Source organism: Mastigoproctus giganteus, chromosome 6 (genome assembly GCF_048544385.1).
Source record: "Mastigoproctus giganteus isolate SK-2022 chromosome 6, ASM4854438v1, whole genome shotgun sequence".
Taxonomy (NCBI): domain Eukaryota; kingdom Metazoa; phylum Arthropoda; class Arachnida; order Uropygi; family Thelyphonidae; genus Mastigoproctus; species Mastigoproctus giganteus.
The window spans coordinates 20764236-20776505 of NC_143580.1; the positions used below are offsets into that span (position 1 = coordinate 20764236).

General features: G+C 36.3%; 3 non-coding genes across 3 annotated transcripts; all 3 read right to left on the reverse strand.

Moving 5' to 3' along the window:
* Positions 1–8521: 8521 nt before the first annotated feature.
* TRNAR-UCU (transfer RNA arginine (anticodon UCU)) lies at positions 8522–8594 on the reverse strand. The gene has a single exon. It is a non-coding gene; the product is annotated as a tRNA-Arg (tRNA).
* Positions 8595–9602: 1008 nt separating this feature from the next.
* Positions 9603–9675, reverse strand: TRNAR-UCU (transfer RNA arginine (anticodon UCU)). The gene has a single exon. It is a non-coding gene; the product is annotated as a tRNA-Arg (tRNA).
* A 945-nt stretch (positions 9676–10620) lies between these two features.
* TRNAK-UUU (transfer RNA lysine (anticodon UUU)) lies at positions 10621–10693 on the reverse strand. Its single transcript has one exon. It is a non-coding gene; the product is annotated as a tRNA-Lys (tRNA).
* Between the last annotated feature and the right edge of the window lie 1577 nt (positions 10694–12270).

Here is a 12270-nt window from a genome sequence, read left to right on the forward strand (position 1 = left end):
GCAAGAATGTTTGCTGATGCTATCGAGGCAATGTTAGGTGGGTCGGAAAACTGCTAGATTGGGGGGATACAAGGACTAATAGATTAACAGTAGCCACTGGCAGAGGTGAAAGTGATTCTTGCACTGCTTCTATTGGAATGAGCCGCAGCCTGGAAAATAAGATGCAGGATATTTCAGAGACTGCTGGGAATCATTGGGGTACAAGTAAACACATGGGTTGTGTTAGGGTAGCTAAGAAAAAGAACAGGTGCATGTATACTTGTGTGTACACCAATGCTAGGAGTTTAGTAAATAAATTTGATGAATTTGAGGTATTGCTCAAAACATCAAAGGCAGATATTGTGGGGATTTCAGAGACGTGGTGTCACACAGATATAAGAAATGCAGAACTGGAATTTGGGGAGTACAATGTCTACAGAAAGGATAGACAGGATAGGAAGGGAGGAGGGGTTATGCTATTAGTTAAAAAACACATAAAATCCAAGGAAGTGAAGCCAGTCGACATCGCTGGACAGTGCAGTGTCGAGTCAGTTTGGTGTGACATAAGCATTGGGAGATCAAAATTGAGAGTAGGAGTGTGCTATAGGCCTAATGACTCTGATGAGTATAATAAGAAACTGTTCGGAGAAATAGAGTGGGCCAGTAAATCAGAGAGTCTTATAATGGGGGATTTTAATTTCCCAGATATTGACTGGAATTTGGGGGCTGGTCACTCACACAGTAGCAAGGCTTTTGTGGATTTATTGGATGATTGTTTTCTACATCAGCATGTTCGGGAGGCAACTAGAGGGAGTAATACTCTTGATTTGATTATCAGTAGTGATTCTTCATGCATTAAGAATCTGCAGATAAATGAACCACTTGGTGGCAGTGATCACAGTGTGCTGAAGTGGGAGTTACTCAAAGAGGTAACTACCATTAGGGGTAAAGGGAAGGGGTATTGCTTTCGTAAAGGCGACTACAATGGACTGAGACAGTATTTAAATTCTATACAGTGGGATCAACTGATGATATTGCCAACAGCAAATTCAAAATGGGAAGCATTCAAAGAACTTATCGTGGAAGCTACTAGGCTTTACATACCAACTAAGAAATATTGTTCAAGGTTTAGGCCTAAATGGTTGTCAGATGAACTAATGAGGCATATGGCAGAGAAGAAAAATGCATGGGATACATACAAATTAACACGTGACACGGACGCCTATGATAGATACAAGTTGATCTGTAACCAAGTTACAAAGGAGGTTAGGCAGGCGAAGGCAGATTACGAGAGATCCTTGGCAAGGGATGCGAAGAAAAACAGCAAAGAGTTCTTTACTTATGTAAACTCTAGAAGGAAGGGGATGAATCAGATTGGTCCACTTGAGATCGATGGGTCAACTGTTGATGACCCTGCTCGGGTAGCTAACAAACTAAATGAATATTTTGCATCGACATTCACACATGAGGAGTTATTCAGCGAGGGGAATGCCAGAGGTGTATTCAACTCTAGCAGTAAGCTAGAGAATCTTGTAATAACTGAGAGCAAAGTGGAGGAGAAATTGTTGAAGATAAACACAAGAAAGGCACCTGGGGTGGATGGGATCTATCCAGTTATATTAAAGGAGGCAGCAAAGGAGGTAAGCAAACCCTTAGCCATAATTATGAGAGCTTCCTTGGACTCAGGGGAGGTACCCATTGACTGGAGATGTGCAAATGTGACCCCAATTCACAAAGGGGGATCAAAGGCTGACACAAGTAATTATAGACCTGTGAGTTTAACTTCTGTTCCCGGAAAATTAATGGAGGCACTGGTGAAAGAAGCACTGCAGGATCATCTAGACAAGACTTCAGTTATAGCTAGGACACAGCATGGTTTTGTTAAGGGGAAGTCTTGCCTGACCAATTTGATTGGATACTATGATGCAGTCACAAAAGAACTGGATGCAGGGAATAACTTTGATATTATATACTTGGATCTTAGAAAGGCTTTTGATACTGTTGCACATGGAAGACTGCTGCACAAATTGGAGCAGTGTGGCATTGGAGGCAAGTTGCTGCTATGGATAAAGGGGTGGTTGAGGGGGAGAAGACAGAGAGTGGTAATCAATGGACACTGCTCATCGTGGACTAATGTTATTAGTGGAGTCCCTCAGGGTTCAGTATTGGGGCCTTTATTGTTTTCTGTATTTATAAATGATATTGATGATGGTATATCAGGCTTAATGTCCAAGTTTGCAGACGATACGAAGGTTGGCAGGGTTGTCAAGGACACTACTGACACTATGCTGCTGCAACAGGATTTGGAAAGGTTGAGCAGATGGGCTTCGAGGTGGCAAATGAAGTTTAACATTGACAAATGTAAAGTACTACATATGGGAAACAGCAACCCCAGAGCAACGTATCAACTCTGTGGTACTACACTGACAGTGGTAGAGAATGAAAGGGACCTGGGGGTGGTGGTGCAGGCAGATATGAAGTTCTCTGAGCAGTGCAGACGAGCTGCAAGAGTAGCTCATGGTGTATTGTCAATGATATATAGGAATTTTTCTAGCAGGGATAAGGAGGTGATTATTCCCTTGTATAAGGCAATGGTCAGGCCACACCTAGAGTACTGTATACAGGCCTGGAGGCCTCATTTCAGGAAGGATGTAGAGCTGCTGGAACGAGTACAGAGAAGGGCAACTAGATTGGTGAATGGGACAAAGGGGTTCTCTTACGAAGAAAGGCTTAAGTTTTGCAAATTACAGTGTCTGGAAACTAGGCACCAGCGGGGTGATCTGATAGAGGTGTACAAAGCCTTGAATGGTTTGAGCATGCTCAATGCTGATGGGATTCTTCCTCTAGCTCAGAAAAATCACCTGAGAGGGCATAAATTCAAATTGAGGAAAGACAGATGTAGGATAGATGTGCGGAAATTTGCCTTTAGCCAGCGGGTGGTTGGTGGGTGGAACAGACTTCCATCCCTTGTCGTGGAAGTTGATAGCCTAAATAAGTTTAAGGCTCAGCTGGACAGGTATTTCGAACGAACAGAGGGGTGAAGTGGAAGTGGTTATTTTTATTTATTTATGTTACTTTTTTTTTTTTTTTTTTTTTTGGCTGATGCTGCATAAGCTTGCTTTCTTGCATCAAATGCCTCTACTAATGCTAATGCTAATGCTAATGCTAGGCCTAGGAGGACAGTGGGCGGGGAAAGCAGCGAGTGGCACCTGCCAATTACTGCTTTGTTCCTGTCCGTTTGTCGAAATATGGATTACACAATGGAGTTTTACACAATTTTCTACCATATTCAGGAGTCTTCCACAATACAATTTTCTACCATATTCAGGAGTCTTCCACAGTACAATTTTCTACCATTCAGAAATCTTCTACAAATTCTACTACATTCAGGAATCTTCTACAAATGTTACCGTATTCAGGAGTCTTCTATGTCTTTCTGGAATATTCTAGAAATTTCTTAAATATTATTTAGGTGTTTTGATTTTTATCCATAATAGAAAATATTTTAATAAAAATTGGTAAACAAGTTGGTCCTGTTTTAATAAAAACTTTGAGAAATTCGAAAAATGAAATGTGATTCCAAAGTTTTAGGTAAGTGTATTCATAATTGTTTAAACTTAAGATTTTTTAGAAATATAGCAAAATATTCACATTTTCTCTGGTCACACAAATCTTCAAACGAATATTACGTATAAACAAAAAGTTTTAACATTTGTATCATTATTCTTTTACTTAATACCAGTTTACTGTTGGGTAAACTATTTCCAGAATAAATTTTGCCACATTCTAGTAAAATATCTATTTGCAAAAACCGAGCTTGACATTTCCGGATTTTTTATTCAGTCTCGTTAAACCGGAATTCAAAGAAGAAAAAATTTCCGAATTATGTTAAAATAATTAAATAATAAAAAATAGTAATACAATTTATTCATCAAAAGAATTTGTTTATAATAAATAATAATAATTAATAAATAAATAAATAATAATAATATGCTCTTGTATTATTTTTCCCTGATTGGGGTTTCCACCTCGTGACAGGTACTGCTATCAAGTACACAGGGACAGGGTGGTCCAACAACAACAACAATAATAATAATAATAATAAGGTGGAATCCCAATCAGGGAGAAATAATATAAGAGCAACAACAACAATAAATGAAAATTAGCAATTATTAAGCGGATATTATTAAAATGTGATTTGTTGATAAATAATAAAACAAGCTATTAAGACATGATTCCATTACTATTTATAATCAATATATTTTTATAGAATATCAGTACACATTTTAATATTTTTAATGCAACAAAAATAAAATACACAGTGGATTTTAAGAACTGTTTCAGTATCATTTACAATCTAGGACAATGTTCTGTTTACTTTCCTGCTGTCCTGAAAAAATGACTAGCCTTCGTGACTTATTTAAATAGAGAGCGGATTGTTTTAAAATGCTGTATGCGATTAAGGAAGTTGTCGTTTAAAACTATTTTCACTTCCTTGTCTTGTCTTGTCTGTCAAAAACCGGCTAGCCATTACGTTGCCCATAAAGTTGATGAAGGGTAACCACCATCAACAGATTGTACTGCCACCTAGTAGCAACAGTTGTATTAACACATGTTTTCTTGTACTTCAAATACAGTGTGAACAAACTTTGTGCATGAGTGGAACTGTGCGTCGTTGGGAATACCGTGAATTTAGTATTCCATCAAATCGACCCCTAAGGAGAAAGTGAAGATTCCACAGTTTAATGGCAAGTACATACAGGATTATATTTGTTTATACGTAACAAATTTATGAAATTTTGAAGAAATGCATTGGTTACAAAATGCGATGGGTAATTAGCGTGATGATGATTTATAATTTGTTGTCAGCTTCGTGGAATAACTTCCATCCTATGACGAAAAATCAGAATGAAAACCAGCAAATGTATAGCATTCATCCTAGTTGTTCGTTTATTTTCCTGTCTGTTAGCCACGGTAACCCAAAAGTTTGGATAAATATGGATTAATAGATGCTATGTAAACAACTCTATGTATTAGTACTGGTATTTTTTTATTGTATATTTTTATTAACGTATAGGTTAGTACAATGGCATCAGTTTAATTCGTAGTCATCTACCAAAGTAGTTGAATTGGCATCGTTTTAATTATATCTCATATTGTGAATACCTTCACAATGAGTTGCCATGGTATTGCACTTCCTCGAATAAGTAACACTTCAGTGGAGATGACCAATATTAAGGCAACTCGTTGTGAAGGTATGAGATATAATTAAAACGATGCCAATTTAACCACTTGGTAGATGCTTACGCATTAAACTAATGCCATACGTTAGTCATTCTACTACATGAGGCTCTTGCCCTAAATTACTCTATAGTATGTATTTTTTATTTATTTTATATTGTATATTTTTGTGTATTTCTATTGCATATTTTTATATTGTATAATTTTGTATATGTTCTGTTGCGCAGTTTATGTTAAATAAACTGGGATTAACAATTTGGTTTCATAACGATCAGGGACGGTTCCAGATAGGGGTTAAAAGGGGTTTACCTCCTTTATATTACGATCAAAATAATCTGGATTTTTTGTACTGCTGCGTGATTCCTGGAACACTGCTTTAGCCCCATTTTTAGAAGATCCTGAATGATATTTTGGTCTGGTGACATCCGTGTACAGCGTACTGTTATGTATCTTTTATGGTTATGAAGCCATGTGATAAAGGAATCCCTGTAGGTAAACAGGATTTTTTTTTTTTTTTTATCTCTGGGTTGCTATGGCCTGTTGTGTTAGAATGGAATGTAGGAAACTGGTGAAGCCAGTCACTGAACCAGTAACCCAAATTTCGGGTTACTCTTTCAGAGTTAGCCATCTTGATCTTGATTGTTGTATACTTAGTGTGAAGTTAAGAGGGCGATACTTTATAGAAATTACTGTGACCCCTTTACAACCGTAAAAAATTGTGTTAATGCGCCTATGGCAGTTTATCAATTCGTTATAATTACGTACCCTAGTTTTGAAACTAATTTATTTGTTTTCTATTTTGTATATATATTTTTTATTTTATTTCGTTCTAACGAAAATATTTTCTGGTCCTGTCCCCGCTTTTCTTTTTAACCCTTATAAGGGTTACCACTTATAGCCAACTCAAGACAATGTTTGAAAGGTGTAAGTAAATTCTGATCTTTATTCATGTTCATTAAATATATACACTAAGACCTCAAAAATGTGGCATCCTCGTGACGCAGCACATGAGGGATTTTTGGAAATTCGGGTTTTTTGAATATGCACATAGTCAAAGTATTATTTATTTTTTATTAGGTAATTTGATTTAATTTTTATATTAGATAATATCAGATAGTTTTTAATATTTTATAATATTAGATATTTTTTATTCCGCCTCTGGTATGCATGTTGCGATTCTCCACTTGCACCTTCACACCATAGTGTGCAGCCATATAAGATGCAAGCAGTGAGGTTTTTTTTTTTTTTTCTTCTTTTTTAATGAGACGTGGGGAATTTTAGGCAACATTTTCCAGGAAGAAAAACGCATTGTATAGTATGGAAAAATGCGAATTATCAAAAAAGTGCCGAATTTTTGAGGTTCTACTGTATTTATTTATTTATTTAAATAAACTTTAACGCGATGTTTGTAATATAGTAGCAGATAATGGAAGACAGGTTAAAAACTTACCCCTTTCAAGAACTGAATAATCTGACATCCTTGAAACGTAAATTATGCTCACCAGATGGCCCTATGGTCTGATCTGCATTTGGTATACGTTTGCACGCAGTTAATAGATAAAAACTTTAAAATTTTTATGCCATGTTTGGATATAACATTAACAGATTTATAATATATAAGCCCACAATTAATAGAAGTGGCATCTACTCAAGGAATACTCAAGTCAATTTAGAAGCCAGAGTAGCGTATGGCATACCCAGGGTCCTGAGCTGGATATCATCATTCTTCTCTTTCTTGCTGATTTCCTTCTACTTTTTTCTCTCTCTCTCTCTCTCTCTCTCTCTCTCTCTCTCTCTCTCTCTCTCTCTCTCTCTCTCTCTCTCTCTCTCTCTCTCTCTCAGGGTAACTCAGAAATTTTTTTTGGCGCTGGTGCAGCATAAGCCACAGGCTTCCTTGCACCATATGGCTAATAATAATAATAATTTGTAAAGAAATAATATGAAACAAATCGAATTGAGAACCAATCAGGATCGAAGCCTGATTGGGTTAATTCGGGTATTCATTTCATTCTCATTTGGGCATACACTTTAAATAAATAGCAATATACATATCTATCTGAGAAGTGTTTTTTATTTAGAGTAGTGCAATACCAAGGCAACTTGTAGAGAAGTTCCTCCACATATCGTGGCGGTACTTTTCTACAAGTATATCATCATTTAAATTAGAAAATATAGCTAAGTAAAAAATAATATCAAGAAATTTTTCGTTTTTTTAGCTTATTTGTTTTATTTATTATTTATATTTCCGAAGTCCGTGTTTGAAATTGCTTCTGGCTGTCGTACCACTATTTCTATAGTCAATTAGATTATAGATTCAGAACTTTTTTTCCTACTTGACACCATGGAAGATTGAATAAATTGCTTTACATCTTCCTGTACATACGCTCGTGAACCATTCGTCTGCGTCTCTGAAGCAGACGAATGTTTACGTAATAAATTTATGTTTTCAATTATAAATTAAACTAACCGAATAAATAAACAAATAAAATAATTTATAAGTAAATCAATAAAATAAATAGATTTTCCGAATTTTAATTAATTTCATTATTTATTTAATTTTTTATATGTTTTGATGCATTTGATATTGTGCAATTTTTAGTGACGAGGGCGTGGTGATGTAATTAAATATCACGAATAGGAATTTCAAAATTGCTTCTTCTTAACGAATTATTCATATACTCATTGCATTATTGAATAGGTTTTGCAATGCTCTCTCTTATATTACATCATTTTAGATAAGTAACAGAAATTTTGTGGCAAATAAGGAAACTTGAGCGAATGAAATTTTATGAAATTGTTCAAATCGTCTCCATTTCTTGCCGAAATGTGGTTAAACTTTTTACAAAAATCTAAAGATTTAATGGTATTAATTAATTGGTTAAACTGTTTTCTTTCTCCGGTAGATCCCATGTATGTCCTTTGCTGTATATTATTTCTATACATTGTTGAATGTTCATGGACCATGAGGAACAGAGGAGGAAGAAAGAGGTGAAAAAATGGGGTGGGGGACTGTTTTTCTATGTTTTTAGGAATAGGTTAATAAAGCATAGGATTGCAATATTTTTTAATCATTATTAAAGGGATTTGGAGCCTTTGGATTAGAAGTCCAACGCACAATCTGCTGCGCTACAGCGACCCAAAGAAATGGACTTTATTTCTTCACCGTGATATACCCCTTCTGTAATTTGGGCAAGCATAACAGCAACTTGTAGGTGAAAAAAAAAAAAAAAAAGAGGGGAGGGGCTGGTTTTCTTTGTTTTCAGGAATAGGTTAAGAATAGAATTAAAAAATTCCTTTTAATCATCCCTGCCGGGATTCGAACCCGGGACCTTTGGATTAGAAGTCCAACGCGCTATCCACTGCGCTACAGGGACGCGATAAAAGTGATTTTATTTCTTCGCTTCCGTAATATAGCCCTTCAGTACCAGACTCATGGGGTGGAAATTGGGGCAAACGTGCCCTTGAGTATTATATAGTATCAGGGCCGACCTCAAAATTTTTGAACTCTGTTCAAGAATTACTTGCGGATTCTGGGGTCCTGTGAAAAACTTATACAGGGTGGTTTTGTAATAGTGATTTTTTTAAAAATTATTTATTATTTAAAATTTTACAAGATATTATTATTTAGACCATTTGAGCTAGGGTCCCTGTTCAAATTGGGGTGAACGTGCCCTTGTGTACTATGGTATCAGGGGCGACCCCAAAATGTTTTGAACCCTGTTCAAGAATTATTTGCGGACTCTGGGGTCCTGTGAAAAACTTATACGGGATGGTTTTGTAATAGTGATTTTTTTTTTAAAATTATTTAAAATTTTACATGATATTATTATTTCGACCATTTGAGCCAGGGGTCCTGTTCAAATTTGGGTAAACATGCCTTTGAGTACTATGGTATCAGGACCGGGCACTTTATTTCTTCTCTTCCGTGATACCCCTTCCATACCAGACTCGTGGGATGGAAACTGAGTAAACATACCCTTGAGTACTCTGGTGTAGGGCTAATGGAATCTTGTAGGTAAAAAAAAAAGTAAGGGGCGGTATTTGTTTTCAGCAATAGGTTAATAAAGAATAGAATTCATTTTTTTTTTTTAATCATCCCTGCCAGGATTCGAATGCGCTATCCACTGCGCTACTTGAGTACTCTGGGTACAGGGACGCGAGAAAAGGGACTTTTATTTGTTCATTTTCGTGGTATATCCCTTTCGTACCAGATTGTGGGATGGAAATTGGGTTAAGCATGCCTTTGAGTACTGTGTTGTAGGGGTAATAGTAACTTATAAGTGGAAAAAAAAAAAAAAAATAAATAAATAAAATGGGGCTCTTTTCTTGGTTTTCAGGAATAAGTTAATAAAAAAATAAGATTACAAAATTAATTTTTAAATCATCCCTACCGGGACTCGAACCCGGGACCTTTGGATTAGAAGTCCAACGCGCTATCCACTGCGCTACAGGGACGCTGGAAAAACGGGGCTTTATTTTTGACTTCTGTGATAAAACCTGTTAGTACCAGACTGTGGTCTTGAAATTGGGGTAAATATGCTGTTGAGTACTCTGGTGTAGGGCTAATGGCAACTTCTAGGTGAAAAAAAAGAGGGGGCTATTTTTCTTGGTTTTCAGGAGTTAACTGAAGTCAAACGGACTGTCCACTGTGCAACAGGGACGCGAGGAAATACAGTAGACTTTAGTGCTTCACTTCCGCGATATTGCCTTTCCGTAGATTCGTGGTCTAGAAATTTGGGTAAGCACACCCTTGATTAAATCTGGTGTATGGCTAATGGCAACTTGTAGGTGTAAAGAGTTATTAAAAAAAAAGAGTAGCGTCTGTACCCTGCACGCACGGAAGATGTTTCATTTTATGTGAAAACATCTATGGCGGCACTAGAGTAAAACCGTTTAAATTTTTGAACGGTTTGATCCAAATGTACGGTACTTAGAACGTTGATGTTGATCAAAATCTTGAGAAGCAGAATTAAAGTCTGCATTTTATTCTTGCATAATATTACTACCCGCTGTTTACTCTACGGAATCAACGTTATAGTAAATTACTAGAGTAAAATCGTTACCAATCGATTTTACTCGAGTGCCGCCATAGATGTTTTCACATCAAAATTTTCGTTAACAATCAGTTGAGTCATTTCCGTTACGTAGATTGCGTCATTTCCGTTACATCGATTGCTTCATTTTCGTTACAAAAAATTTCGTTACCAATCGATTTTACTCTAGTGCTGCCCTAGATGTTTTCACATCAAAAATTTCATTAACAATCAATTGCGTCATTTCCGTTACCGATCGATTTTACTCTAGTGTCGCCATAGATGTTTTTTTTAAAAAAAAAGGGATTGTTTTTCTTTGTTTTTTGGATAAGTTAATTAAGAATATGGTTGCAAAAGCTTACTCGATCATCCCTACCGGGATTCGAACCCGGGACCTTTGAATTAAAAGTCCAACGCGCTATCCACTGCGCTACAGGGACACGAAAAAAAAAAAAAGAGACTTTATGTCTTCACTTCCGTGATATATCCCTTTCGTACCAGACTCGTGGTCTGCAAATAGGGGTAAACATACCCTTGAGTAACTCAGATGTAGGGCTGATGGCAACGATTTGGTTGCGTAAGCTTTATTTGTAAGCCAAGGTGACACTGCCAAAAGTCAAATGGTGGGGGGGGGGGAGAATTGCTATTGTGGGCTTCGTTGTAAGGCAGGAGAAAATGGTTTTAGATAAAGTTAAACTGATAATAGGATACAAAGGAGGTGATTGCAAGGTTTATTTTCATTCGTAGCTTGCTTGGGCTTCTTTATTAAGGCTGCCATAGAGTTACACATTACAATAATCGATGACATTGTTGTTTATGCTGCCATGGTTTTGTATCCTGCATTTGGATACTTGCCAGTGACATCTCAGACTTGGAGCAAAGTCCGAATAGAAATTTTTCTTGTCCTCTTCGTTCCTGACAGAGACAATATTTTGTTTTCACAGTGATTGCCCTCGTAATCGTTCTGCATGCTTGTTGCTTGTTTAATTTTTAGTTTCAGTGTCGCTTAGTTTTGTATTTGATTCTAAAATTGAATTTTTAAAATATAACACAGAAATTTGTGTGCGCTATGGTAAGGTTAAGGTTGTACAATGCTCTGCATTCGGAGCATAATGGAATGCAGAGTCCAGTACCCTTTGGGGTTACAACAACAAAAAGAAGTTTGATATATACTGTAATATAGATGTCAGCTTGCGATGTTACAATTTTATAATATACAACTTCAATATAGAAAGAAATAGTCGCAAAATACACTCCTGTCCAAATGTTAAGTTACAGTCGTGTTTTTTTTTTTTTAACTTAACGCCGAGGTAGGTTTCCTGCATCCAGGGCATAAATATTTGGCCCCCAACTCCTACAAACAAACATAAATTAATAATAAATAATGAAAAATGCAAATTGCATGTCATGTTCACTTATTTTTCGGTATTTCACATTTAAACAGCATATATAAAGTATGTTAAAATAACAATACTGTATATATGTATATATATACACACTGGTGTTCAAAGAAAGTGCATCACCTGCGAATTTCACATTTCTAACCATTTTCGCGATGGTCACATTAATAACTAGCGTCACAAATAGAAATATAAACGAAAGATATTTATTAATAGTTAAGGCAAAACTAAGTAATATTTGACAGGTGCTCTCAAAATATTCCAGAATGAGCATTTGCAACCTTTATACGATAGTTTTGATAAACACGACAATTATGGCTGAAATGTTATCAGAAGCCCTCATTTTGCTTCAGTTTATCATTTTAAATGGAAAACAAAATAAAAAGTTCACCAGGTGCAAACTAATATTTAGTTGAACTGTCTCGGGTCCTGATGACAGCAGCACACCGTCGAGGCATTAACAAGATCAATTTCTGAAGATAATCAACTGATAGTTCGTGGTTCCAAACACGAATTATGGGTTCATGAAGGGTCTTGGTTTCTTTCTGGAAACTGCAGATTCCACCCGATGCCAACAGTTCTCTACAGGATTCAGTCCGAGCTGTTTCCTAGCCAGC